The sequence below is a fragment of the Tenrec ecaudatus genome, chromosome 3 (genome assembly GCF_050624435.1).
Source record: "Tenrec ecaudatus isolate mTenEca1 chromosome 3, mTenEca1.hap1, whole genome shotgun sequence".
Taxonomy (NCBI): Eukaryota; Metazoa; Chordata; class Mammalia; order Afrosoricida; family Tenrecidae; genus Tenrec; species Tenrec ecaudatus.
In genome coordinates, this window is record NC_134532.1 from 91851052 (window position 1) to 91867698 (window position 16647).

The window sequence follows — 16647 nt, forward strand, 5'->3', positions numbered from 1 at the left end:
ATTATATCCATAGAGTCCTTAAATGCTGCAACTCGGGGCTTGAAATTTTTCTTTAGTTTTTATTCAATTTATAATATATAGGCTTATATTTGCACATGTCATTATAATATTCTTGAGGACACCAAAACCATCAGTTATGAAAGCAAAGGGTCATTAAAAAAGACAGGAAAGAAATAAAAGATCAAAAAGAGGCTCTCTGAAACTTGCTCTTAACTTTAAGCTAAAGCAAATGGAAGAAATGATAAAATCAAAGAGCTAAATAGAAAATTTCAAAGGATACAGGACTAGGCAGTTTTTATTGTGTTACCCATAGGGTCATATAATTTAAAACTAACTGAACGAAAGCTAACAATAACTATTTATACAGAAGCACCCCCGAAGTAACTCCTGGCAGTATACTTCCAAATATCAGCTATTGAAAACCTTATGAAGCAAAATTCTACTAAGCAAAATTTGGCATACATTGGTGGCCTTGAATTAGAATGAATTAAATGACAAGTAATTGACTGGTTATGTCTACATTAGTTTCCTGTGGCTATAACATTAAGACAAACTTGGTAGCCTTAATCATTGTGTTACACAGAATTATCTGGAGAAATAAACCATATATATATATATATATATATATATATATATATATATATATATATATATATAGTGGTCCAGCCCAGTTCAACTCAAATCTATGGGTCAGATGCCAGGCCAAACCCCGGGATCACAGGCTGGTGGCTGCAGAGTTAAAGGATTTAGTGTCAGCAGCAATAAGGCAAGGTGCTGACAGCTCCCAGGGTTGGTGCCCACTAGAATTGCCTGACCCAGAGCCAGACTCAGAATCTGGGCAAGCAGGAAAGTGGGGAGGGAATTTGTCCACAGAATCTATTATTTAAATAAAAATAACCCCACACAGATATAATTGGACTATGTCTCGGTGAGAGGTTGGACTTCACCCATACTTTCATACAAGTGCTTCAAGTAGACATAAAACCTAACCATTATACGCTTCCAAAATTTATTCTCTATATTTGAAGGCCAAATGTTTGAAACCAAGGTGTTGGCAGTGGTCGCCTCTTTGAGAGCTTAGGGAAGAGTCTATCTTTATTGATTCCAGCTTCTTAGTGACTGAAGACATCCCATTGCGATTGCAAAATTCCTATCATTTTTCTTCCTTCATAACATGGTCTTCTCCTATGTGTTTCAATTTTCCTTCAGTGTTTTTCTTCTGAGGATTTTTGTTATTTGATATAGATCCCATCTCAAGATCCCTAGCTTAATTAAAACTATGTTTGTCATATTCCTTTTTCTAACAAGGTTATACTCACAGATCCTAAGTAAACTACCTTTTGGGAGCTGTCAATTCAATATACTGTCTCATTCTGTATATCTCTTCAATTTTATAATAGTCTATGTAGCTTCATGCCTACTTAAATATTCATATATATGTTTAACTTTTACATTAAATATATATATATAAATATATATATTACATTAAATATATATATATATGTTTTTAGTCTTACACTAAAGTGTTAGATTAATTCCAATCCTGATTTTCTTTTGGTGTTGTGTTGTTAGGTGCCTTCCAGTTATTTAGAAATTAGAGCGACTCTATATACAAGAGAAAGCAGCACTGCCAGGTCTTACGCCACACCTGAATTGTTATTATATGTGTCTATCTGTCTCATTGAGCGCCTTCCTCCTTTCTGCCATCCCTCTGCTTTACCAAGAATGATGTTCTTCTCCGGGGACTTGTCTCTACTGATAACATGTCCAAAGTATGAGAGATGAAGTCTTGCCATTCTTGCCTCTAAGAAGCATTCTGACTCTCTTTCTTCCAAGATGCATCATTTTGTTCTTTTGTCAGTTCGATATTCAATATTCTTTGCCAATGTCATAGTTCAAATGCATGAATTTTTAATAGTTACTTTCAAATTGGATCCAACTCAAGGTGACGGTATCCACAACTGGATCAATCCATTGGTGTCCATAGAGATTTTTAGAAGGGAATCCCCAAGTGTTTCTTATTGGTCTGTCTTACTATAGAAAATTCACTGATCATATAGCAGCACACAGAGTCCCCATTGGCAGACCACACGCTGTCTTTTGTAGAGGTGCAAATGTTTAGGAATTTTGCCCAGATTTATCACAGAGTCAGGACATTCTACCACTGAACTGCCGTTCGTTTCTAGCACACTATGATATTAGCCAACACACATTTTGATACATGGATTTTTTTTTACTTGTTTCTGGGTGTATGTAACCAGCTCATTCTAAAGTCAGCACCATTTTCCCCATAGCAATTCCACCTTTTGAGATACAGAACATGCACTACATACCACTCTTCACCCTTATAAAATCAGTTTTCTACTGCAGTGTGAGCTTGTCAGAGATGGAGGAATTGCACACTGCCTCGATTGAAAGCATTTTTTGATGTGCTAAATATTTAGGTCAAGCTATACTTCACATGGTGTCCTTTTATCAGAGAATATATTTGAACAGTGAAAATTACATGAACTTGGAATTTTCCCCTAGTATCACTTCGCCTTTACTAGAAACAGAGGGAGCAGGCAGTTCTAATTAGTCATCTCAAGAAAGAGAGTAAGAATCACTGTACTATAATTAAGGAACCCTGCTATTTTAGTGAGTATGTGTCTGACTGCTAACCACAAGTTCAGCTACTCGAGCACACCAGGCTTGGTGCATCTATACATATTTCCAGTTCCACTGAGAAAGAATTCCACTCCGTTCTACAGGGCCTTTATGAGTCGTAATCAACTGACTGACAGTGAGCTTGGTATAATAGAGATTCAAGAGTCCTGAAACCCTGAATGCGTCAGTGAGGGTTTCAACTCCTTTATTAAATTAAAATGCATTACTCTTGCTATAAGATGGCACAACTTCTCCATCAACGAAAATAAACTCTTAAGAGTTAGATATTTTTTTAATAAAGAAGCTTGGTGTCAACCTCACCTCTGAATATTTATTATGAATTATCCATTGATTTCTCTAGATTAAAATGTGTTCTGAAATGTCATAGTATTATTTGAAGAAAAAAACTTAGATCTTCAAAATATGAAGTCTCACATGGTTGAAACCCTAAATTTCCCTCACACTTTCCCTGTATAAGCCTTTCCAATTTTCTGATTCATTTTCCACTCTGCTCGCACTGCATTCTGGCTTTCCAGGATACAACTTGTAGTTTCTGTATAGATTTCACAGTCTCTTGTAACAAAAAGGAAACCTGCCTTCATCTAATTGATTCAAAGTCTTCGTTACCTTATAAGACAGAGAAGAATCTCTCCCTTTGGGTCCCCAAATCTTTAAATTTTTAAAGACTGAAGAATGACTGGCGAGTTTGAACAACTTACCTTATTATTGGCTGCTCAATGTGTAACCAACTAGTCAACATGGGTCCTTATACAGCTTCTCTGGAAGGTCCCTTAATACCTAATTCTTTAGCAAATATTTTTTACCTTTTTTGTTTTATCCTGCAATTTGTGGGTCTGAATTCTTCTCATACTTAAAACTAGTGTGATGAATTAGTAGACTCTCATATAACTTATTAGCTGAAACAAGGGGAACACCGTATCTAAGAAAGTAGAGTTGATGCTGCCTATCCAATACAATTATCAGTGCCTCAAATAATCCTAGGATCTGGCCTACAGCCACGACACAAAGGGGGTTGGGGGGGATGTTGTTGTTGGACTGTGTTATGACAGGTCTATAACAGTGAAGAAGGTGAATGCACCGTGGAGATGAATTTGACACACGGCCGTAACAATGGACTGAAACCTAAGAAGAGAATCAGGCAGCATTTCCTTTCATTGTGTGCCTGGGTCAGAACCGATGCAATGATACTGAACTCCACAATAGCATAAACCTTTCTCCTTCCCCGCTTCTTCGCTCTGTTTTATTTTCTTTCTTTTCATTTTAATTCCCTCTTACTTTGCTCTCCCATCAGGAGGATTCTGAGAAGTTCTGATATACTTTATATACATAATTTATGTTCATGTGCTTATATTTATATAAATCCTAGGTTAAAAGCTAATTCTATTTCAATAATTATGGTATTACAAATATATATTCATGTCTTCTTTGTTTGAAAATACCCTGCTATTTCTACTCACTGCACAAAAATTACTCAGTGCCCATGTGCGACATATTATTGTTCATCAATTCCAGAGATGAGCAATTAGATAATTCCAAGTCATTGCTACTAAAAACAACTCTGTCCTTTCATATGACATCATCTACCAATTGATCAGATGGTGATGGCTTGCATGTTTCTGGAATGCTGCAAGCTATGTTACTCTATTTGGATCACAAGCAAAGTGACTCCAAAGTGAATAGGTTTCATTTGAGTTTCCAAAAGAAGATGAAAGAAGGAGTTGTCTACTTTGTAGGGACTAACCACTGGAACCCTTACAAGAAGCAGAAGAAGATTGTCAGATAATTGTTCCCTGAGAGTGATACTCTGAGGTTGGAAGGCACTCAAAATACAATTGGGGAAATTCTGCCTCCTCAAATTAGAGACAACTTTAATGCCCCCTCGTATTAATGGTGTGGAAGAAATAAAGCTTTGTAGATCTTCACTTGCTGATGGGTCACACTAAGAAGCAGCAGCTGCAAACATCCATTAATTATTAAAATTTATAATGTATGGAGTAATAATCTAGGAAAATTAGAAATTGTCAAAAAATAGCATGGAACAAATCAAGGTTTGTATCCTAGGCTTTTTAGTGAGTTGAAATAGACTGAATTGGCCATTTGAGTCAGCTAATCATTTGGCTTATTATTCCAGGATTGACAAATGTAAGAGGCATGGTATTGCATTTTTTTATGAAAAATAATAATGCTTTTTATGATATTGTTGTTATTTTTAGTACCATGGGGTTGGTTCCAAACCATAGTGAGCTTATGTACAACTGAACAAAACACTGCATGGTCTTGCACCATCCTTACAATTACTCTTATGGCTGAGCCAATCATGGCAGCCACTGTGCCAATCTATCTATGGTAGAATAATATAATATCTATGACATAATAATATAAATATTCATACCAGGTATCTAGTTGATATCACTATTACTCAAATTTGCACAGCAAGCACTAAAACTCATGGTTAAGAAATTGAAGAGTTTACTAACTTCTTCATTCTGAAACTGACCAAACAATCAAATTTTTCTTCTAATAAGCTATTTTTGTGTCTATGCTGTCTAAGCCACGAAAACTGGGAGACAGCTACTTGGCCAAATGATTGTGAGCAGTACATATTTGTGCTCATTCCAAAGAAAAGTGATTCAACAGAATTTATCAAGAAATGTCACTTATATACATGTAAGTACAATTGTGATGCAGAACATCCAACAAGATTTGCAGCAGTACCAAGTCAGGGAGCTTCCAAAAAATGAGGCTGGAGTCAGAAGAGAACATGACAGGAGGAATACTCCTGTTGATGTCAACTCTATCTTCACGGAAAGCAGCAAATACGAGAAAGATGTAAAATATAGTTGAATTATTATGCAAAAATATTAGACTGTGTGGATCATTAAAAAAACTATAGATAATTTTGAAAATAATGGGAATTCTAGAACACTTCAATCTTCTCATGAAGAGACTGTACATGAAATAAGTGGTTAACGTTATAAGCAGAACAAGGGATATCACCAGGTATAAAATCAAGAAGTGTGTACTAGGGTTGTATCTGCTTGCCATACGTATCCAATCTATGTGCCGAGCAAATAATCTGAGAAGCTGGACTATTTGAAGAAGAAAATAGCATCAGGGTTATAGGAAAATTATTCGCAACCTAGGTTGGCAGATGATGCAAGCTAACTTGCCGAAAGAGTGTAGGTATTGAAGCACTTGCTGATAAAGACCAAGAACTTCAGTTTCTATACAGAGCATACCTGAATGTGTGGAAAATGAGAACCCTCACAACTGGACCAACTGGAAACATCTTAATAAAAGGAGAAAAGTTTGAATGAGTCAAGGATTTCATTTTGCCTGCATCTGGAGTCAATGCTTATGGAAGCAGACAAACAAGCAAACAAACAAACAAACCAAACTCATTGCCAAGGAGTCAGTTTTGACTCAGGACAGAGTAGAACTATCTCTGGGAGTGTCAGAAACTGTAAATCATTTTGGAAAAATAAAGTGTTACCTATCTCCTTTAGAGGCTGGTGGCTTTAAATTGATGACTTTATGGTTGTCAGTTCTGTGAGTAACCTAGTGTCCCACAGGGCTCCTTGATCATGGAATTAGAAGTCAAGGAATCAAATGATTTCAAACTGATGCACAAGACTTCTTTAACGTGTTAAGAGCAAGTGTGTCACTTTCAGGACTAAGGTACACCTGACTCAATCCTTGGTATTTCAATTGCCTCAAATGCGTGCAAAAGTTGGACAACGAATAGGAGGATTAACAGAAGAATTGATGCATTTGAATTTTTGCAGTGATTATGGATATTGAAATGAGCATGGAAGCATGGACTGTCAGAAGAGCAAACAAGTCTGTCATTGATAAAGTACAGCCAAAATGCTCCTTAGAAGCAAGGATGGTGAGACTTCATCTCGTGTATTTTAGCCATGTTATCAGGAGAAACCGGTGCCTGAAAAAAAGGACATTATGCTTGGTAAAGTAGAAAGTTAGTAGGAAAGGAGGAAGACCTTTAAAGAGGTGGACTTACACAGAGATAAGGTAACAAGAATGAGCTCAAATATAACAAATGTGAATGTGAGACAGGACTTGACAATGTTTTGTTCCATTTTATATAGAGATGGTTACTCAGAATCAGAACCAACTAGATATCACTTAACAAGAACAATAGCAAATATAATTTGACAGTGTTATATGCTTTTTGTCATCTGTTTATTTTTGTGAGTGAAAATAATCTGCATGACTATTTCCATTTCTGATTGGTTTGGTTGTTTTTCAATAAAAAAAACCCAAGATATTGACCAGATTTCCTTACTTATTGGACTGAATTTCAAACTATTTCCCCCCACCATCAGGAGTCCACTGTAATTCTGTTGTTGCTAAGATTTAACAGTGTTCCGTAAGTGCCTTGAAGTGGCGTTGGTTGCCAAACTTATCTTATTTCTTCCCAAGTTCTTCAAATCCCTGCTGTCTTAGCAGGACACCAAATAAGCTAGTCTGCTGTTGTCTTTGAGAGGTTTAATCTGGGTCACAGTGGCTCTAACTTTAATTTTTGAGTAAACTGATTAAAATTAAATCCATTTCTTGCTAGTTTGGTATAACTCACTTTTAAAATTATGTAAGATTTTAGAAAACAGGCTGTCTATGGTTGCCATTTCAGTTTCTTTTATGTTTATTGTTTTTATTATACTTCTTATTCTACCAATTTTAATATTCCTCAAAGATTTTTCCACTTTATGTAAGCTTTCAAATTACTCTTCTTTTCAGCTTTGATCTTTCTTGTAATTGATTGAATTTTGATGGACTTGACTTTTATATGCTAGGATTCGCTACAAGTGCTTTCTACTTGTTGAAAAATTACACAATTCTATTTAAAATTTTCAATTAAATTGATTTAGTAAGATTCTTCTAGTGATCACCTTTTCCTGTAAATAAACCCTGTAGAAACTGTAATTTTGTATCTCCTTGCTCTCCCGTCTCACTTCTAATGCCGGTATTATCTAAAATTTTAGTTCTGAGGTTTGAGAAATTTATTTTGCCTCCTGTTTTTAGACAGTACTATAATTTATCACATACTTGAATAATTTTGTCCTCCAACATTCTGTATCATTTGCTTTATTTCTGAATATTTACACCCAGAATCACTTCAAAATGAGTCTTCACGTGTCAAAATCTGTGGTCTTGTATGATGAGGATGATCATTTTGGCTGGTAAATTCAGTTTATTCCAGGGTCAGAGAAAGCAGCTCTTGCTTGTATAAAATCCTAGGGAGATTGGAAGTTTATGAAAAATTATAAATCAGGTTAAAATCATGAGGAGTTTTTATAATATGTTGCCAGATAAGATCCTAGAAACAATTGATCTGAAAATCTGAAACTGTAAGAGTATTGCAAACTTTACTTTATCCTTCTAAATAAGATTTTGTTTTGGTAATTTATTTTATATTCCATTATTTTTCTTTTACTTCATGAAGTTCCCCCAAATTATGCAGGCTGTAGTCTCCAAAAACATAGATATTCACATGTCTGGGAATAAAGAATAATGAGAAGTATTTGATAAATATGATAATTAGTATGATTATTATAATTCTTAGTGTTGAGCTCAACAGTGATGTGGGATCCTTCTTGATAACTTTATGGATAGATGTTGAAATAAGCCCCAATGTGGGAAGCCTCAATACCAGTACCTGAAGTTTAATCCAAATCCTGGTGTCTCTGTGTGCATTGGAGTAGAACTTTGGTAAACTTGGGAGTCAATGGTAAATTTTTTTAGGTATAACTACAGCCCTTTATTTTACAAATAATAGGATGGGTTTAAGTGAACTCTGGTTGCATAGTGATTACACATTGGGCAGGTAACTGCAAAGTTAGCAGTTCAAAACCACCAGCAGTTCCACAGGAGCAAGATGTAATTTCCTATTCCCATAAGAAGTTACAGTATCAGAAACACATAGAGGCAGTTCTGCTGTGTTCTATAAGGTCACTATGACTTGAAATCAATTTGATGTCATTGATGTTGAGGTAGTGTGGGCCTGAACTACCAATCTTTTTTTTAGAAGACACGCATGTTAACCACTTGCACCTTTGTTTTCCTAAACACAATAACTCACTCATGTTGTACATACACTTGTGTACTTGGTTGGCTGTTTCTTTACTAAACAACCAATCTAGATATGCAATATTCCTGGAATAAGTTCTATTGGTTAAGTTGAATTCCCATAAGCTAGAGGAAGTTGTGTTGGAAAACTAAATGGTTAAAATAAATTGATTAACTGACATCTATTTTTCAATCATTGCCTCTGGGTAGTGCAATTGGTTAAACACCCAATTACTACTTAAAACTTTGGAGGCTATCCATTTATTAAAGATCACAGTAATTAAATACCCTATTCTACTCTGAAACACATGAAATTGCCATGAGTCAAAATAGACTCTACAAGTGCTGATTAGTTCAGTTAGTTAGTTATAATTATCACTCGAAGGAAATTATTGATTTCATTGCTATAGTCCTACAGTCCCATCAACACAAGGTATTTTGCCTTCCCATAATGTCCCCTTCTACCGCTCATTCTGGAAGCCCTTGTCTCAGGATGCTAGCTAGCATTCTGCCTTCAAGCCACTCTCAAGTTCAAAACCAGACTTTTGTTTCAAGTGGCTTTTCACAGTTTTTCACACTAGGTCCTCAAATCCATGTCTTCATGTTCTTGACTTAAAGACAGTTATTTCTCTGTATTTGATTTTGGAAAAAGAACTGAGCAAAATGAGTTAGTTCTCTTTTTTTCAGAACCAGAAGCCAAATCCTGAATTTATTAATCCATAGGAGTTATGTTTACATATCTCCCAAGAAGAATTAATAATTCATTAGGATGTGGCATAGACATATATACTGAGTTTTATGTGTATGACATATCTTGGCTTTCCTCATATCTTACACACCAGCATGGCTTTTTGACCCACATATTGCATCCTGCGGACTGTTTTTATAGGAAAATGATCTAAATGAAGGACTGAGCTCTCGAAGGCCATTATTTGAACTTGTGATTGGCCTAATGCCTTTCCATAAGTAGATGTTTCCTTGAATTGTGGAGCAATAATTGGACACTGGAGAGCTATTATTTGTGGGGCCTCCAAGTAATTTTTGTTTTAATGCAAAGCCAAAGTGGAGTTCTGGTAAAGGGTATCTGGAAATATGGCTTGGATATCTGAATATAGCAGTTTTGTATGGAAAACACATTTCCTTTTCACTAGGGCATAGCATCGAAACGTTGGCAATATATGTAATCCTTGATACTTCTGGATAATATCATAATCAGAGATAAAGAAACTTAAGTACATTAACATCTCCAAAAGCAACACACTGTGTTTCTTGAGTTTTATAGTTCATTTTTCTGACATTTTATTTTTTGAAACTCTATTACACTTTAAAACCTATAATTAGGAGGCGGCATTAGGAAATGTAGTTTTGGATTCTTTGAGAAGTTTTTTGAAGCAAACAAAGTAGTTACCTCCCTGGCTTGGGGTTAAGAGTTTTATGAGTTGTGTCTGTTTTCTTTCTTCTGGCATGAAATAATCTAGTATTGTATTGGGATGATATTTGAGGATTGATGCTGAGGTCAGTCCATTGTAGTGTATCCATTTCTGGATGACTTGTGGATCTGGGGACCTGAGGAATCAAATCCGGGAAAACCAAAATTGGCAAAAGAAAAAGTTAGTGTGTTGGAAATGTTTCAAAGAGAACTTTTCTAAATGAAATCTGAAAATGGAACCTAAACCCACAGTCTTTGAATCAGTTCCAACTTGCAGCGACCCTGTAGGACAGAGTCGAAGTGCTCTGTACGATTTGCAAGGCTGTCAGTCTTTAGGAAAGTAGGCTGTCACATCATCTTTTCTGTCAGACTAAGTGGTGAGTTTAAACTGCTGAACCTTCTCTTTTTTTAGGGCTTTACTTACTGTACAACAAACACTCCTTGAAGACAACCCGCAGGGAGAAAAGTTAATATTCTCTGTCACAGGTATGCATGTAGAACTAGAGTTAGGATTTCAGTGAATGCTTGAGTGTGACTTTAAGATTGATTTTTATTTGGAAAGGCAACTATTGTAAAATGTTACATGATTCAACTATGTAACAAACAAGAGTTTATGCGTGTCTAATTAGCAATACAATTTCTTTCATGAAAACAAAAATATCGAGGTAAGTTTCCATTTTGCATTTCTCCCCATTGAAACCACTCAGACCAGTATTCAATCCGATGGATAAAGAAACTGGAGGCTTTTCAAGAGTGTGATCCTCATCACTCCACCTCCCCCCCCACGCTCCCCTGTGTCTGTGAAGTACAACACATAAAAATAAAACCATAATTGGACAGTCTGTCTCATTGGAACACTTACGGTATCCCAGTAAATTCTTGTGCAGTCTTAACATTTAAATTTTGCTTATATGTCCAAGCCCATTAAATTTCAAGAGCTGGAGAATATTGAGACAACAATTATTTACTATAAATTGTGAGTCTGTAGACCTACCCAGAAAAAAGAATAAGTAAATGATTATTGTTAAGAAGTTTCTAGATCACAGTAACTACTCACCTGGGTGGGATATAAAGCATCCTTTGGCTGCATCATATGTCAATTTACCTAGATATACCCAAAGTCATTCACATCCCAAATAGTCACCAATTCCCTCAAGATGGTTATTCATGACTTTGCCTCTTATGTGCTCTGCTATATTCTTGGATACATTTGCTACACATACAAATGTGGATATAGAAATTTCCTCTGTTAAATATAATTGTAAGTGAATTCCCACTCCACTTCCTTAACCATATATCACCAGTTTGCCTATCTTCCTAGCTATCTCTTCATAAATATTTTATTACTATTATTACAGAACAGGCTGAATAATAGTATTTAGCTTTGATGTTTTTACTCTTGAAATTAAAATTAATTTAAGGTCATTTAATTATCTTATTACCTAACACCATAATAAAATAATGTACCAAATATATCATTTAGATTCCATATTTTTGTTAATGATTTTCTATTATTTTATTTCAATTGAGTAGAATGATTGTATTTTAATATTTGAAGCTTCATGTTAGAGAACCCAAGTTATTTTCACACTAAGAGAAAATTAGTATTTTGAGAAAAAAACAAAAAACAGAAAATTCCACATTTTAGAAGTGTCTGAAAGCATTTTAGGTCTCAAAATATCTCTTACGTTACGAATTGTCCATTGTAGTGAATGTCTAAGCCAAGACTAAATTGAACCAATCTTTCAGGCTTATTTGCTTTGAATGAGTCACTTTCTTTTAAAAATATTCGTTATCACTTCTCAGCTAATTTAAAAGAAACCATGCATTTCATGAAATTGCCCATTATCCTCATAAACAAGGAACAAACTTTTGAGCTTTGTGATAGCATATGTAACCAGATAACACATGAAATAAAATGTACATGTCAGTTTTAATTCCTTGTAAGACTTAGGGTATGCTTTAAAATCTTTCATTTAAAATTTGTCACATTTTCTGTCTCTAATTCAAGTGATTTTATTGAGACAAGAAGATATAGGAATGCCTATATTGGGATACAGAAAATGATTCTAAGGTTGAAAATGTAAGCTCAGTGACAGTGAATGTAAAACACATCATTACCTAAAAAGTGGAACCACCTCAGCACCATTCCTAATGCAAATCCTTGCAATCATATCCAGGATGTTCAAAATGTAGTCTCCATGCTCACACGTAAAGAAAAGGAACTTAGTGTAAAGATATGAAAGGGCAATACAATATCTGTTAAGAGATGTACAAGATTCTAGGAAGAGTTAGCCCCAATAGATTTAACTACCTCTCTAGCAGCAGGGAAGAATTGCTGGGTGATCTAGTTAAGATATGATAATCAGAGAGTGCATCATTTCAACTGATATTTCAGTAAGAATTGAAGACTTTTTTTATATTCCCAAGATCCTTTACTATTGATAATATGTCAAAAGCTAGTTTTTTCACTACTAACATTCAAAAATCGCCTTCTGTGCACTGAGGGCACGTGGCCACACCAGCACTCAAACAGAGGAAGGCAAGCTTTCTGCTCCTGAAAAGAATCAGTCTCCGAACGCACAGGAGCCATTCTGTCCTGTCCACGGGTTTGCTATGGGTTAACAGACTCAGCCACAGTTGAGGTTGTTGTCCTTTGTATTGTTTATACATTTCTAAATGAATTAAGATATTTTATTGTTGCAATACACTGTTAAATATAGGTTGCTTAAATATTATGTTTCTTCAAGAGAATAGTTCTAATACTTAGAAAAATTGAAGGAACACAAAATTAAGGGTGATATTCAGTTATTTCCTTTTCTGAAATGAACAGGCAGGATGTTCCCTTTCTTTACAATAGGTATCTTGTGAGCATGGCTTCTAGTGACAGAAGAGTTCTTTAGAAGTGAGGACGGACAACAGAAAAGTGGGTGAAAGGAGACGTTGGACAGGGCAAGATATGGCAAAATATCAATTTATAAATTATCAAGGGTTCATGAGGGAGGGGGAGCTGGAAAGAAGGGGAAAAATGAGGAGCTGATGCCAGGGGCTTAAGTGGAGAGCAAATGTGTTGAGAATGATGAGGGCAATGAATGTACAAATGTGCTTTACACAATTGACGTCTGTATGGATTGTGATAAAAGTTGTATGAACCCCTAATAAAATGATTAAACAAAAAAAAAGAAGTGGGGATGGTGAGATTTTATCACTCTTACATTAGACATGTGAACAGGAAATACCAGTTTTTGGAAAAATGTATCACATTTGGGAAAAGAGTGGATCAGTAGAAACCAGAGAATCCCTTTAACAAGATGTTTTTGTTAGGTGCCATAGCGTTGCTGCCAACCCACAGTGACTCCATGCACAGTAGACTGAAACCCTGCCTACTCCTGCACCATCTTCCCACTTGTTCTTCCACTAGAGCCCACTATTGCAGCTACTGGGTCCATCCATCTTAGTAGGGGCCTTACTCTCTTTCTCTGCCCTGCTGCTTTGCCAAGCATGATGCTCTTCTCCATAGTCTGGTCTCTGCTGAAAACATGTCCATAATAAGTAAGACAAACTCTCAACATCTTTGCCTCTAAGGAAGCAGTTCTCAACCTGTGGGTTGCGACCCCTTTGGGGGTTGAATGACCCTTTCACAGGGATTGCCTACAACCATCAGAAAGCACATAAATATTTCACAATTTGTAGTTACATATTGTTTTGTGATTTATCACTATGCTTTAATTATGCTTAATTATGTTCAATTTGTGACAATGAAAATACATCCTGCCTATCAGATATCTGCATGACGATTCATAACAGTAGTAAAATTGCAGTTATGAAGTATCAACGAAAATAATTTTATGGTTGGGGGTCAACACAACATGAGGAACTGTATTAAAGGGTCATGGCATTAGGAAGGCTGAGAACCACTGGTGTAAGGAGTTCTCTGGCTGAACTCCTAAAACAGAGTTATTTGTCCTTTTAACACTGAGTAGTACTTTCAAATTTTTCCCCAGCACCCCAACTCAAATGCATCGCCTTCTTTCAGTCTTGCTTATTCATTGTCAAACTTTCACATGCATATGAAGAAATTAAACTTACCAATGCACATGAGGCCATTCAAATCAGCAATAATATTCCTGGTTCCATGTCCTCTTCGGAACCCATCCTGAACCTCTGGCAGCTGCCTGCCACCGTATTGCGCATCTATTGTTGGATGATTTTCAACAACATTTTTACGCAGTGTGGTATCAATACTGTTGCCCCATAATTTGTGCATTCTGTTGAGTGACCATTCTGTTCTATAATTTGCACATTTATTGGACAAATATGGAAGTAGCTGCCTTAGATTTCTTCATTGACTTGAGTGGTTGGTGTATAAATTTGAATAACAGTCAGATTTACTGCTCTTTCTTATAGAAGTATAAGTAATCAATTTTGTACTTTAATATATAGCTTGAAGTGTCCTTTTTGTCAATGAATGTAATACCATTGCTCATAAATGTGTCACTGTCTTCACACTAAGAAGAATATGGCATCAAAATTGGGAGAACGCCTACTAGCAACCATGATATGCACATGGCACAATCTTGCTTGCTACAGTAAGAAGGACTTGAAGCACTTGCTGATGAAGATCAAGTATTTCAACATTTACTATGGATTGTAATGCAATGTAAAGAATACTAAAAAGGTGCCAACTTAACCAATAGGACATATGAGGATAAGTGGAGAAAAGTTTGGAATTGTTACGTGTTTTTGTCTTACTTAGATCCACAATCAAAGCTCATAGGAGCAGGTGTCACATGATATAATGACTCATTGAATTATGGAATTGGTTAAATGGACTACACAAGACCTCCTTAGAATGTTGAAAAGCAGGGATGCTCCTTTGAAGACTAAAACTAAAGTGTGCCTTACCCAAGCCATAGTATATTCAATCACTTCATATGCACATCAAAGTTGCACGTTGAATAAGAAAGCTTGCCGAAGAATTGAAGAATTTGAATTTTGGTGATCTAAAAGAATACTGATCAGTTCTGTGTAGATTCTTTAAGTTTGTCTGTGGTAAAATTAGATTTCTTAATCTGGTTTATCTATCTATAGCTCATTAACTCCCACCACATGATTAGGTGGGACCATACAATCAGGATGTGTGACCCACTTGCAGAGCTAGATTGGCTAGCTTTAGTTGCCACCCGCTTGTATATAAGAAGCCATCTTAGAAAAAGGAACAGATCTAATTTGAGTCCCTCAAAGAGAAAGAGTTATCAGTGAGGTGCGTTTGAAATTCCTGCCTAACGTGACTCAATTGACACCAGAGACAAAGAGGAGATCGTGAAACAGAGCCGAGGAGCAACGCTGATATTAGGAGATTGTGAGGCAGAATAGCAGATAGAACCGAGAGAGAAACGCGGCCTCTGGTTGAGGAGAGGTATTACTGTGAACCAATACTGATCCTGGATTTTGATGATCTATTATTTTCCCTAATAAACCTCTATAATAGGGGGAACTGATTACAAAAATCTACATATAATCTCCTCCCACAAACAACAGAAAAGTGGGTGAAGGGAGATGTCAGACAGTGTAAGACATTTCAAAATAATAATAATTTACAAATTATCAAGGATTCATGAGGGAGTGGGGCACGGGAAGGGAGGAAAAAATGAGGAATTGATACCAAGGGCTCACGTAGAAAGCAAATGTTTTGAGAATGATGAGGGCAACACATATACAGATGTGCTTGACACAATGGATGTATGCATGGATTGTGATACGAGTTGTATAAGCCCCCAAGAAAATGATTAAAAAATATAGTGAGTGTTCCTTTAAGTTCTGAGTGGTCACTGCAACACCGTATTATTTTTTTATTTAAACCCACAGAAAAGCATTATGTGGGAGAAATGATTGGTTATTGAATAGGGTAAAGAAAGTTGGAGAATGGAGATATGTCTGACCTCTGTCTTGTACCAATTGGCTAGTATCAAAATAAGTTTTCCTTCTCTCCTGCAACCAGAGGAGATAAGACATGAGCTCTTTTATTTTTCTCTCTGCTAAGAATAGGCTCAATTGATTCTGGCGTACATATTTATTTTTGACTTTTATTATTTAATATATAGTGACAAAATGGATTTGAAAGATAGAGTAAAGAGGATGATTCAGAAGTATGGAAACCTGAGTATTTTTAATGTCCCTGCTTATACACTCCATGACTTTGAGTATGTTATTTTAGCTCTTGATACCAATTTCTCTTCTTGTGGAGAAAAGATTGTTGAACCCAATACAGTTTATATTCTTTTTGGCGTTATAATTCTATACATATTTAAGGTGCATACTACTCCCTACAGAGACAGATAAAACAATATATATTTCAGAAGTTATCTTTAGTCAAAGTCTCAAGATTCTCTACGGACTAATACTCTATCTAATGGGGCAATGGGCATACTATTTATGGAGTATTATGCCTTCTGCTTTAGATTTAT